Source organism: Dermacentor silvarum, chromosome 1, assembly GCF_013339745.2.
Source record: "Dermacentor silvarum isolate Dsil-2018 chromosome 1, BIME_Dsil_1.4, whole genome shotgun sequence".
Taxonomy (NCBI): domain Eukaryota; kingdom Metazoa; phylum Arthropoda; class Arachnida; order Ixodida; family Ixodidae; genus Dermacentor; species Dermacentor silvarum.
In genome coordinates this window covers 289,090,112-289,102,186 of record NC_051154.1, presented here as the reverse complement: position 1 = coordinate 289,102,186, position 12,075 = coordinate 289,090,112, and the positions used below count along the sequence as shown (strand labels likewise).

General features: G+C 47.5%; 12 non-coding genes across 12 annotated transcripts; all 12 read left to right on the top strand.

Annotated features, from left to right (window-relative positions):
• Positions 1–264: 264 nt before the first annotated feature.
• Positions 265–346, top strand: Trnas-uga (transfer RNA serine (anticodon UGA)). The gene has a single exon. It is a non-coding gene; the product is annotated as a tRNA-Ser (tRNA).
• Positions 347–1,861: 1,515 nt separating this feature from the next.
• Positions 1,862–1,943, top strand: Trnas-uga (transfer RNA serine (anticodon UGA)). The gene has a single exon. It is a non-coding gene; the product is annotated as a tRNA-Ser (tRNA).
• Positions 1,944–6,967: 5,024 nt separating this feature from the next.
• Trnas-uga (transfer RNA serine (anticodon UGA)) lies at positions 6,968–7,049 on the top strand. Its single transcript has one exon. It is a non-coding gene; the product is annotated as a tRNA-Ser (tRNA).
• A 75-nt stretch (positions 7,050–7,124) lies between these two features.
• On the top strand, positions 7,125–7,206 carry Trnas-uga (transfer RNA serine (anticodon UGA)). The gene has a single exon. It is a non-coding gene; the product is annotated as a tRNA-Ser (tRNA).
• Positions 7,207–7,281: 75 nt separating this feature from the next.
• Trnas-uga (transfer RNA serine (anticodon UGA)) lies at positions 7,282–7,363 on the top strand. The gene has a single exon. It is a non-coding gene; the product is annotated as a tRNA-Ser (tRNA).
• A 75-nt stretch (positions 7,364–7,438) lies between these two features.
• On the top strand, positions 7,439–7,520 carry Trnas-uga (transfer RNA serine (anticodon UGA)). Its single transcript has one exon. It is a non-coding gene; the product is annotated as a tRNA-Ser (tRNA).
• Positions 7,521–7,595: 75 nt separating this feature from the next.
• Positions 7,596–7,677, top strand: Trnas-uga (transfer RNA serine (anticodon UGA)). Its single transcript has one exon. It is a non-coding gene; the product is annotated as a tRNA-Ser (tRNA).
• Positions 7,678–7,752: 75 nt separating this feature from the next.
• On the top strand, positions 7,753–7,834 carry Trnas-uga (transfer RNA serine (anticodon UGA)). Its single transcript has one exon. It is a non-coding gene; the product is annotated as a tRNA-Ser (tRNA).
• A 75-nt stretch (positions 7,835–7,909) lies between these two features.
• On the top strand, positions 7,910–7,991 carry Trnas-uga (transfer RNA serine (anticodon UGA)). Its single transcript has one exon. It is a non-coding gene; the product is annotated as a tRNA-Ser (tRNA).
• Positions 7,992–8,066: 75 nt separating this feature from the next.
• Trnas-uga (transfer RNA serine (anticodon UGA)) lies at positions 8,067–8,148 on the top strand. Its single transcript has one exon. It is a non-coding gene; the product is annotated as a tRNA-Ser (tRNA).
• Positions 8,149–8,223: 75 nt separating this feature from the next.
• Positions 8,224–8,305, top strand: Trnas-uga (transfer RNA serine (anticodon UGA)). The gene has a single exon. It is a non-coding gene; the product is annotated as a tRNA-Ser (tRNA).
• Positions 8,306–8,380: 75 nt separating this feature from the next.
• On the top strand, positions 8,381–8,462 carry Trnas-uga (transfer RNA serine (anticodon UGA)). The gene has a single exon. It is a non-coding gene; the product is annotated as a tRNA-Ser (tRNA).
• Positions 8,463–12,075: the final 3,613 nt, after the last annotated feature.

Below are 12,075 nucleotides of genomic sequence, written 5' to 3'. Positions count from 1 at the left end.
GGAGACCGGCAAAGCCGTCCTTTCGAGAGAGCATGGCTCGTTTAATAGAAGCAGAAAAAACAAAAGAATGTGTTTTCCCCTGGATTGCCAGCGTGGAACCCTTGGTTACACTAAAGAATTTTAAATGACATCGCCAGTCACCACGTGACTGACGGCATTATGTGCATTACAATAACAACCTTATTGTAACCTTGTTTTGACGTCTCATTTGTGATGTGTGCTACGTGTTGTGTTGTTGAAAAACCGGCAATAAAGAAAAAAAATGCAGTCGTGGCCGAGTGGTTAAGGCGATAGACTTGAAATCTATTGGGTTGTACGCGCGCAGGTTCGAATCCTGCCGACTGCGTGCGTTGCTTTTCTTTTGTTTTGCTTCGCCTTAATCAGGAATCTGAGCCGCGGAGAGAAAGCGCCTTTTGTTCTTGCAGTCGTGGCCGCGGAAGTCAAAGTGCTTAGTTACGCAGATGATATCGCGGTCTTTTGTAAAGATCAAGAAAGTGTCACAGTGGCAATAAGTGATGTCAAGTCATTCTGCGAGTGTACCGGTAGTAGAATTAATTGCAATAAGTGTCTAGGTATCTGGCATGGAAACTGGCGAAGAACCACCCTCATTGTACGAAACGTCACTTGGACGGTATCACCTGATAAGTACTTAGGTGTACCGCTCCAACACTACCGGGACACAACAGAATATTGGAACGAAGAAACGGAGCACCTACGCACTAAGACGCAAAAATGGGGAGGTCGAGATTTTTCAATGTTTACGCGTGCAACGGTCTGCAACATTTTTCTTGTTTCGCGAGTGTGGTATGTACTTCAAGTGCTATCTATGACACGTAATACTGTTCAAAAGCTACACAGAGTGATAGCAGTATTTGTGTGGGCTTCTACATGGGAAAGAACGAGTCGCACAAATTTGTTCCGCTCTGTGCGCAGTGGGGGACTTGGCCTGGTCCATCTGTTCTTATCGTGGCTAGGTTTATTTTCTTACGCGATCAAGGCGATTGCTTCTTGAGAACAGTGTTACATGTGCGGTTGTCAAATTATTTGCCAGAATTTATTGTTTCAACGGTCCATGTCGACCAAAGACGACCAAGGGGTTATATGCGCGAGATAGTTGGGGCTTTCGAAATCGTAAAAGTACGCTTTTCGATGGAATATCTCTCTGGAGTGACGCGAAAGAAATTATACAGGGATCTTATAGAAGCCATGTTGCCATTGCCTGTTTACTGATCACTGTACCCAAGAGGTCCCGGAGACGATGTTTTAAGCAGAGTCAAAAAGATGCCTGTGCGACCATCAGTCAAAACGTTCTTTTTCAAGCTACACAGTGGCAGACTCCCTACAAAACCTTGGCTGCCAGAAAAAGGCATATTTGTTGCCTGGTCTGTAGACTGCATCATCTGCAAAAAGCTGGAGACGGTTGAACAGATATTTCTGGATTGTAGTGATGCAGTCTTTCTCTGGGATATCCTTCAGAGGACCTTGAAGAAAGACTTGCCCGTTACACCATACGGCATCTGTTTTCTGCCTGTCAAAAACGTAGGGGGTGTGCCCTACGACATGTTCATGGCACTCGTACTCCACAGCGTGTGGAGGACGCGGATGGCCGTGCGCAACGAGGACCTGAATCCCCGATCGGCACGAGAGAATTTCATCGAAAGTGTAGAATACTTTAGAGAAGTGTACAAAGTTCAAAATGAGAAGCCGGAGTGGTACCCCCTTTTGGGGGAACTGTCTTTGATGAAGCGATTGCGTTTTTAACCCCCTCACGTGCTGAAAGTCATGTGACAGCACTTTTATATGTGACAATGCACTGTACATGCTTGTTTTATATGCCAAGCAGGCAATAAAGAAAAAAAATGCAGTCGTGGCCGAGTGGTTAAGGCGATAGACTTGAAAGCTATTGGGTGGTACCCGCGCAGGTTCGAATCCTGCCGACTGCGTGCATTGTTTTTCTTTTGTTTTGCTTCGTCATAATCAGGAATCTTAGCCGCGGAGAGAAAGCGTTGTTCGTTCTAGCAGTCGTTGCCGGGACTCGGCTTTCTGCCGCGCTAGCGAGCGGACGTGTCGAACATGAGCTCCATCGGAGCGGCTTCAGCGGCCCAGCAGGGCCGCGGTAACAGGAATTTTTTCAGAAGACCCGGACTATCAAGTTTCGCTGCCTCAACTGCCTACAGGTCGGAATGTTTTAAATACATTGTTTTTACATGCTGATGTGCGTGCCAGGCCGTATCGGGTGGAGCACTTCCGCGACGCACTGGCTAGCTTAGGCCTACTGCCGGATGTTATCGCCCTAGGGGCGTATCAAATGAGCCACGTTTGGGCAGTGACTGTCAAGAGCGATGAAGGTGTGAAAAGGCTTGCAAGCGCCAAGGAAGTAAAAGTTAATGAACATCGGTGCATCGTGGTTGACCCAGCAAACCAGGCCGTGCGGCTGAAGCTGCATTGGATTTTACACAACGTGACGGACGAGGACATAGGCACCGCCCTTTCACCGTACGCGAAGGTCACGGACGTCTTCCGGGAGAAATGGCGTGTCCACGGAGTGCGAGATAAAGCATCCTCAACGCGTGCGGTGTCGTTGGTTTTGAAGACGGGTATGACCGTGGAAGACCTGCCTCATCAACTTGGTGTCGCTGGCGAGCAGGCCTTAGTTGTTGTACCAGGCAGAGCACCACTTTGCCTGAAATGCCGAAACACCGGTCATGTTCGACGTGACTGTCACGTCCCGAGATGTGCCGTTTGCCGGCGCTACGGCCATGATGAGACGGAGTATATTAAGACCTACGCGTCCGTAACGGGACCGGCGCTTCGGGAGGACGTGGCTGACCTGTTAATGGACGAAGCAGACGTGGATGAGTCTTTCCGTGCGCAAGTTCTGTCGGCCGACACATTTGCGACGCCCACTGAGCAGGCTTCCATAGCCTCGAAGGCGGTAACTGTAGTAACTACTGAACAGAAAGCTGCAGTGCAGACAAGTGACAGAAAAGGCAAAGAAGAAACGGCCATAGAACTCGCCACTGCCGGGGCGAGTACAGCAGAGCACGGGCCAGCAACTGCAATGATGGACGTCGCAGACTCGAGTGCAAGCAGTGCGGCTACGAAGAGAGCAAGGGACGTAACGAGCGGCCAAGAGGAGGAATTTGACAACGAGACCAAAGACAAACCGCCGCAGAAAATCCAGGCGAGTCCTCGGGCTTCCATTCGCCCGAAACCGAACATCCCGCCGGACAGACGGACGGCGGCAGAACCGCCTACCTAGGATCCGGCGCCTACTGGGGCGCCCGGACTAGCCACGTCAAGAGATGGGTGCCACTTCAGAATTAGCCTACGCGTACACCGTAAAGGTACGCGTGTGGTTAGAGCGGCTTTTCGTTGAGGATTTGTTTTTGGAAAGTTTTTTACAAAGTGTTGGAATGGTTTGTTCTCTAGCGGCACCTTGGGGGGCGATCGGCCTGCTTATACAGACTAATGGCGGTGAAATTAGAGACAGCATTGAGAGTGGCCACTTTAAATGTTCGTGGCATCGGAGCGCGAAGGAGACAGTATCAACTCAGTCGCTTGTGTATGGAGAAGGAACTCGATGTTGTCGCTTTACAAGAAACTAAGGTCGAAACTCAAGAGCAGACCGATCGCATGGTGACGCCTGTCACGCCGCATTACAATGTGTGCGTATGTCATGCTAATGTTACATCAGGCGGGTACGCGCTGCTTATACGGAAGAGTGCTGGCATTATTGAAGAACGTGTAACTGTATGTCAAACTGGCCGCATGTTCATTGTCGATTTTTCTTTTTCTGGAGCGTCGTGGCGGCTTATATGCGTTTATGCGCCGAACATTGTAAATGACCGAGCGTTGTATTTTGAGTATATAGAGCAGTACCTAAAGTGTGACCGCTACATCATATTTCTTGGTGATTTTAATTGTGTGTGTACTGCGGAAGATCGAAACAGAAGGGAACGTGTTCGTGACAAAAGCGCTCTCTATTTGAGCTCCCTAATTGACGACCGCAACTTAGAAGATGTGGGTCAAATTTTCACTGACGGTACGATTCCGCAGTACACACACATTCAAGGAAACAGCCGAGCAAGGCTGGACAGAGTGTATGTTTCACTAGATTTGATCCCCCTTTGTAACAGTTATAATGTCACACCGCTATCGTTCACGGATCATAGCTTAGTGAGCTTCGTGATGGGGGCAAAAGTTAAAAGAACACGATTCAACTGGAACACGTGGAAATTCAACGAAAAGCTGCTTGACGATGAGCCATTTGTGCGCAGAGTAAAGGAAAAGATATTAGACTTGATGACAAACAAGCATGACAATTTTATGGCTGCATGGGAAGAATTTAAGGTCCAAGTTAAGTTCATTGCGATCGAAAGAGGAAGCAGCCGCCAGCATGACGAACTGCAGAAACAAAGATAGCTGCAAAGACAGCTAGAATTTCTTTTGAGCGTACAAAATACGGTTCATGATCAGGTTGCGGAAAATGTAAAGAAAGTAAGACATGAGCTGGAAGTTATTGACGCAGAGCGATATAAAGCTGCAGTTATACGTGCTCGGAGCGAACGGTTATGGATGGGTGAGATGCCAAACAAACGGGCAATGAGCGACGAAAAGCGGCATGCGTCAAGAAATGAGATTAAACAGATACGTTTTCAAAACGAGGTGACGTCAGAAGCTGTTTTAATCGAGAGAGCCTTCGTTGAGAATTATCTTGAATTGTTCGGCAATGGGGCACGCTCTGGACTAGGCTTCGACAGCGAATTCATGAGCGAAATTCCAAGGTTGGAAGACGGCGTTAGAGAAAGCCTTGAAATGCCAATAAGTTTACCCGAGATTGAAAGGGCGATAGATGAGTTGCCGCCAGGAAAGTCGCCAGGGCCAGACGGCCTAGGCGCCAAGTTTTACAAATTATTCAGTCACGAGTTTTCCTGTATTTTGCACAGACTACTCTCAGAAGCGTATGAAGTTAAAAAAGTGCCACCCTCATTCCGCATGTCACACGTAGTTTTGATTCCAAAAACCGATGACCGGGAAAAGCTTTTAGTAGGCTCATACAGACCGATAAGTCTAACCAACACAGACTACAAAATATTTATGTAAGTACTGGCTGGACGATTCCAAAGCGTGAATAAGGACCTTGTAGGGCCACACCAGACGTGTGGCATTAAAGGCCGTACAATTTTCACCAACACCCACATTGCAAGGAATGTGTTAGAATGTTGTGATGACATTGGGGGTCGGGTGGCGATGTTGCAGCTCGACCTTGCGAAGGCCTTCGACCGGGTGTCACATGAGGTGCTTTTCTCTATATTGCAGTACTGTAATGTTGGGAAAATCATTTTAGAGGGCGTTAAAACGGCCTATGAAGAGTGTTCAACGCAGATTGTAATTAATAAATGCCTTAGTTCGAAGGTGCCAGTCTGCTCGTCTGTACGACAAGGCTGTCCTTTGTCCCCATTGCTTTTTGCCGTATACCTCGAACCTTTTTGTTTGGCAGTCATCCATAATGTAAACATACGTGGTTTTAGGCTGCACGCCGTTGAAGTTAAAATGCTAGCCTATGCAGATGACGTCGCCGTCTTTTGTGAAGACAAGGAAAGCGTGATCGAGGTTGTCCGCCTGGCACGATCTTTCTGCAAGTATTTTGGCGCCCAGATAAACTTCGAAAAAAGTGTTGGCATATGGCATGGAAATTGGGACGCGATGCCCACTGATTTCGCCGGAATGCAATGGACTACAGTGCCTACACCTTATCTAGGTGTGTCCCTTGAGCACTATCAAGACTCCACGCAGTTATGGAGCGGACAAACAGAATTGATGAAAGAAAAGATAAAGGGATGGCAAGGCCGGGGATTATCAGTGTTTGCGCGTGCCTCAGCGTGCAATGTTTTTTTGGTTGCCAAAGTCTGGTATATACTGCAAGTAATGTTCATGTCTCGCGTCAGTGTTCAAAAAGTGCACCGGGTGTTTGCTACCTTTATATGGAATTCCACTTGGGAGCAAACCAGCCGTACAAACCTTTTTCGCAGTGTTCGCAGTGGTGGCCTTGGGCTCTCACACTTGTTCATCAGACCGATTGTATCGCGGTTCTTTTTCCTGCGCGATGAACGAAATGCTTTTCTCCGCACCGTCATTCAGGCGAGAATGGCAACAGAACTGCCGGAATTTGTTTTAACTACATCCAGTGTTATCAGTAGAAGAGCGACTGGTTATTATCGTGAAGTAGTTGCGTCTTTTCGAATACTCTGTGCACGGTTTTCGCTGGAGTATTTGTGCTCAGTGAGAAAGAAAAAACTGTACGTCGATTTGGTTGACAGCATGCTACCTACCCCACTGTATAGGATTGTTCACTGTGGAGGCCAAGGAAAAGATGTGCTGAAACGAGTCAAAAGGATGCCTGTAAGACCTGCTGCGAAAACATTTTTTTTTCCAGCTACACACAAACACCCTCCCCGTTAAAGTATGGCTTGAACAGAAAGGAATATTCGTACCGTGGACAACGAACTGCTTGCTGTGTACAAAGCCCGAAACAATTGAACATGCCTTCATTGATTGTCGGGACGCAGTATTTCATTGGGATGTCTTGCCGCGCACTCTCAAAAAAGAACTCCCCATAACCCCGTACGGAATTCGATTCCTGCCAGTTGAAAGTGATCAAGGAATACCTTTTGATATGTTCATGCTCCTGGGCCTCCACAGTTTGTGGAAGACGAGAATGGCTGTTCGTCATGCTGACGCCAATGCACGCTCTACGCGAGAAAACTTCATTGAAAGTGTTTCTTTTATACGAGAAGTGTATCGTGCACAGAGTGAACCAGCAGACGGGGTTAGCATTCTTGATGAGCGGGTGTGCCTCAAGAAATTTTAATATGACCATCCCGCCTGACGTGATGTCGGTGCACTGTATATATGCATTTGTATTGTTTCGCTAGTGTCAAAGCAGGCAATAAAGAAAAAAAAAGGAGTCGTGGCCGAGTGGTTAAGGCGATAGACTTGAAATCTATTGGGTTGTACCCGCGCAGGTTCGAATCCTGCCGACTGCGTGCGTTGTTTTTCTTTTGTTTTGCTTCGCCTTAATCAGGAATCTGAGCCGCGGAGAGAAAGCGCCTTTTGTTATTGCAGTCGTGGCCGAGTGGTTAAGGCGATAGACTTGAAATCTATTCGGTTGTACCCGCGCAGGTTCGAATCCTGCCGACTGCGTGCGTTGTTTTTCTTTGGTTTTCCTTCGCCTTAATCAGGAATCTGAGCCGCGGAGAGAAAGCGCCTTTTGTTCTTGCAGTCGTGGCCGAGTGGCTAAGGCGATAGACTTGAAATCTATTGGGTTGTACCCGCGCAGGTTCGAATCCTGACGACTGCGTGCGTTGTTTTTCTTTTGTTTTGCTTCGTCATAATCAGGAATCTGAGCCGCGGAGAGAAAGCGCATTTTGTTCTTGCAGTCGTGGCCGAGTGGTTAAGGCGATAGACTTGAAATCTATTGGGTTGTACCCGCGCAGGTTCGAATCCTGCCGACTGCGTGCGTTGTTTTTCTTTTGTTTTGCTTCGCCTTAATCAGGAATCTGAGCCGCGGAGAGAAAGCGCATTTTGTTCTTGCAGTCGTGGCCGAGTGGTTAAGGCGATAGACTTGAAATCTATTGGGTTGTACCCGCGCAGGTTCGAATCCTGCTGACTGCGTGCCTTGTTTTTCTTTGGTTTTGCTTCGCCTTAATCAGGAATCTGAGCCGCGGAGAGAAAGCGCCTTGTGTTCTTGCAGTCGTGGCAGAGTGGTTAAGGCGATAGACTTGAAATCTAGTGGGTTGTACCCGCGCAGGTTCGAATCCTGCCGTCTGCGTGCGTTGTTTTTCTTTTGTTTTGCTTCGTCATAATCAGGAATCTGAGCCGCGGAGAGAAAGCGCGTTTTGTTCTTGCAGTCGTGGCCGAGTGGTTAAGGCGATAGACTTGAAATCTATTGGGTTGTACCCGCGCATGTTCGAATCCTGCCGACTGCGTGCGTTGTTTTTCTTGTGTTTTGCTTCGCCTTAATCAGGAATCTGAGCCGCGGAGAGAAAGCGCCTTTTGTTCTTGCAGTCGTGGCCGAGTGGTTAAGGCGATAGACTTGAAATCTATTGGGTTGTACCCGCGCATGTTCGAATCCTGCCGACTGCGTGCGTTGTTTTTCTTTTGTTTTGCTTCGTCATAATCAGGAATCTGAGATGCGGAGAGAAAGCGCGTTTTGTTCTTGCAGTCGTGGCCGAGTGGTTAAGGCGATATACTTGAAATCTATTGGGTTGTACCCGCGCATGTTCGAATCCTGCCGACTGCGTGCGTTGTTTTTCTTTTGTTTTGCTTCGCCTTAATCAGGAATCTGAGCCGCGGAGAGAAAGCGCCTTGTGTTCTTGCAGTCGTGGCCGAGTGGTTAAGGCGATAGACTTGAAATCTAGTGGGTTGTACCCGCGCAGGTTCGAATCCTGCCGTCTGCGTGCGTTGTTTTTCTTTTGTTTTGCTTCGTCATAATCAGGAATCTGAGCCGCGGAGAGAAAGCGCCTTTTGTTCTAGCAGTCGTTGCCGGGAGGATTCCACTTCCGGCCACCGTAGCGTGTGGACGTGCGTCTCATGAGCTCCCAAGGAGCAGGTATAGCCGCCCCCCGAGGCGGCGGTAACAGGTCAACAGAGATGTTCTGCCAGGACTACCAAATTGTTTTGCCGACTTTGCCCTCAGGTACGACTGTGAAGGACACTGTGTTTTTACACGCCGATTTGAAAGCCAGGCCGTATAGGGTCGAACATTTTAGAGATGCACTCGAGCAACTTTCGCTACTGCCGGAAGTGGTCGCACTAGGTGCTTATCAAATGAGTCATGTCTGGGCGGTGACGTTCTGTGACAACGAAGCAAAGAAAAAGATGCTGGCAGCTGGAAACTTCACTGTGAAAGACCGACGCTGCGTTGTAGTCGAACCGTGCAACCAGGCGCTAAGGATAAAGCTGTACTGGCTTTTGCATGGCGTTCCCGATGAAGACGTGCGCACTGCATTGGCTCCATTCGGCGAAGTCCTGGAAGTCACCAGAGATAAGTGGCGTGTTCAAGGCTGTAACGAGAAGAATACTACAACGAGGTCAGTGACCTTACAACTGAAAGTGGGCGTGAGTACGGATGACTTGCCGCATCAACTGCGAGTTGCGGAAGACCTGGCGCTTGTCTCTGTTCCGAGCAGAGCACCGCTCTGCCTCCGGTGTCATGGCATCGGACACATGCGACGAGACTGTCGTGTACCACGCTGTGGCCATTGTCGCCGCTATGGCTACGATGAGACCATGTGCGTGCGATCTTATGCATCAGTAGCAGGACCACCGCGAAGTTATGATACGTCGGAACATATTATGGATTTGAATGACGCCAAGGAAGCTACACGGGAAGATGAGCATGAAGACTCCGCTGTGACAACTGTTGAGACAAAGCCACCCGGAAAGAAAGATACGAACACGAAGGACACCAACGTAGACGAAGGCCCCGTAGCGGCGGCAACTAACATAGACAGAGAGCTCGCTAGTCTACATGAAGTTTCTAATACGACTATGCCTTCAAAATATATAATTGAAGTGACGGAAGCTCCCGAGGTCGCAATGGAAACAGTTACCAGCGCTGCAGCGAAGCGTACCCGTGATGAAACCCAAGACAACAGACAGAACAACGGCCAGACGAGCACAGGGGAACCACCTACGAAGACGGGCACTGCTCGTCGTAGCATCATGCATTTCAAGCCCAATGTACCACCCGACCGGAGACCGACGCCCACAGAGCCCCCGCCTTAGCGAGGGAACTGTTTGTGTAGTGAGAACTCGAACAGTCCGATCACTGATCGGGCCTCTTTATGTGACAAGATGGCTCTAAACCCACCAGCAACAAAAACGATGTCGGAGCCTACCATCCTGTCGAACGGCGATGTGAGTACTACAAGTATTGTAAAACCTGTTTAATATGGCTAACAAACTAAAATTTCCTTTACGCATAGCAACCTTAAATGTGCGTGGCTTGTCAGCCCGCAGGAAACAATACCAGCTAAGTCGCCTTCTCTTAGAAAATGATCAGGATCTGATCGCCGTACAAGAAACAAGATTCGAGACCCAAGAGCAAACAGATCGAATGGTGGAAACTTTCAGAGCTAGATTTAATATTTGCGTGTCACATGCTGTGGGTACGTCTGGAGGCTGCTTGATATTATATCGAAATTCTATAGATATTGTTGAAGAAGCAGTTATAGCATGCAAGAGTGGCCGGTTTGTTGTGTTGGATTTTGGATTTTGCGGTATGTTATGGCGGGCCCTATGCGTTTACGCGCCTAATACAGCCCAAGAAAGACGTGATTTTTTCGGAACTATACAATCGTATGTAAAGTGCGACCGAAATGTCATCCTGTTTGGCGACTTTAATTGTGTGCAAAGACCTGAGGATAGAAGTAAAAAGTTACTGGCGAGAGACAAAAGTGCGATGTATTTGACAGAATTTGTAAATGAACATGACCTAGAAGATGTAGGAAGCGTACTAGTCTCTGGAAACAGCACGGCGTACACCCACTTCCAAGGTGATTGCCATGCCAGGTTAGACCGTATTTATGTGCCTGCTCTTTTTCTGCCTGAATGTGTTGACTATCACGTCAAATGTGTTAGTTTCAGTGATCACTGTTTAGTAACAGTTACTGTGGGCACAAAAGGAAATGCTTCCAAATTTAATTGGTTTACTTGGAAGTTCAACGATAAATTATATCACCCGCCGTGGTTGCTCAGTGGCTATGGTGTTGGGCTGCTGAGCACGAGGTCGCGGGATCGAATCCCGGCCACGGCGGCCGCATTTCGATGGGGGCGAAATGCGAAAACACCCGTGTACTTAGATTTAGGTGCACGTTAAAGAACCCCAGGTGGTCCAAATTTCCGGAGTCCCCCACTACGGCGTGCCTCATAATCAGAACTGGTTTTGGCACGTAAAACCCCATAATTTTTTTAACGATAAATTATTACAAGATCAACCTTTTCTTGAAAATCTAAAAGAAAAGATACATAACTTGTTGTGTGATGAGTCAGGTAGCATTTCAGCTTCATGGGAAATCTTTAAATCGGAGATAAAACTTGCTGCGATGGACCGAGCATGTGTGCTACACAGAAAAGAAAAAGAGAAAGAAAAGGAACTTTATACCACGCTAGAATTTATGATTGCAACGGAAAACTACAAGCCGGGTTTGTTTGAAAAGCAAATAAAAGAAATTAAAAGTAAGCTAGAAGCAGTTGACATTGAAAGATATCGAGGCGCAGTAGTCAGGGCACGCGCAGAGCGGTTTTGTACGGGGAAACGCCCACCAAACGAGCGCTAGGCGATGAAAAGCGGCATGCAGTAAAAAAAGAAATAAACGAAATTTGTTATCACAACCGTGTTACCACAGATAGTAATATCATTGAAATGGCCTTCGTTGAGCGCTTCCGTAGCTTACTAAATCATAAGAAAGAAAACACCGAGCTCTTTAAAAATAGCTTCCTGCCACTAATGCCTAAATTAGAAAAAGAACTATGTGAGGAGCTAGAAAGACCAATTAGCGTGAAAGAATTTGAAAAAGCAATTGATGAGTTAAGCCTTGGTAAATCACCTGGACCAGATGGACTAGGGGCAGCTTTCTATAAATGCTTTAAAGCAGAAATGGCAGAAGTATTGCACCGCGTAATAAATGAGTGTTACGAAATGAAAAGGATGCCCCCATCATTTAGGATGACACATGTGGTACTAATTCCAAAGACCAATGATCCTTTGAAGTTACGCTCTGTAGAGGCTTACAGACCAATAAGCCTCACAAATGTTGATTATAAAGTTCACATGAAAGTGCTTGCTAAGCGACTTCAAAAAATAATTAAAATACTAATTGGACCTCACCAGACCTGTGGAATCCAAGGAAGAACGATATACACTAATATCCACGTTGCCAGAAGCATACTTGAATCATGTGATGCCGAAGAAGGCCGGGTTGCCATGCTACAGTTAGACCTTGAAAAGGCCTTTGATAAGGTTACACACGACATTTTACTATTAATACTGGAACACACCAATGTAGG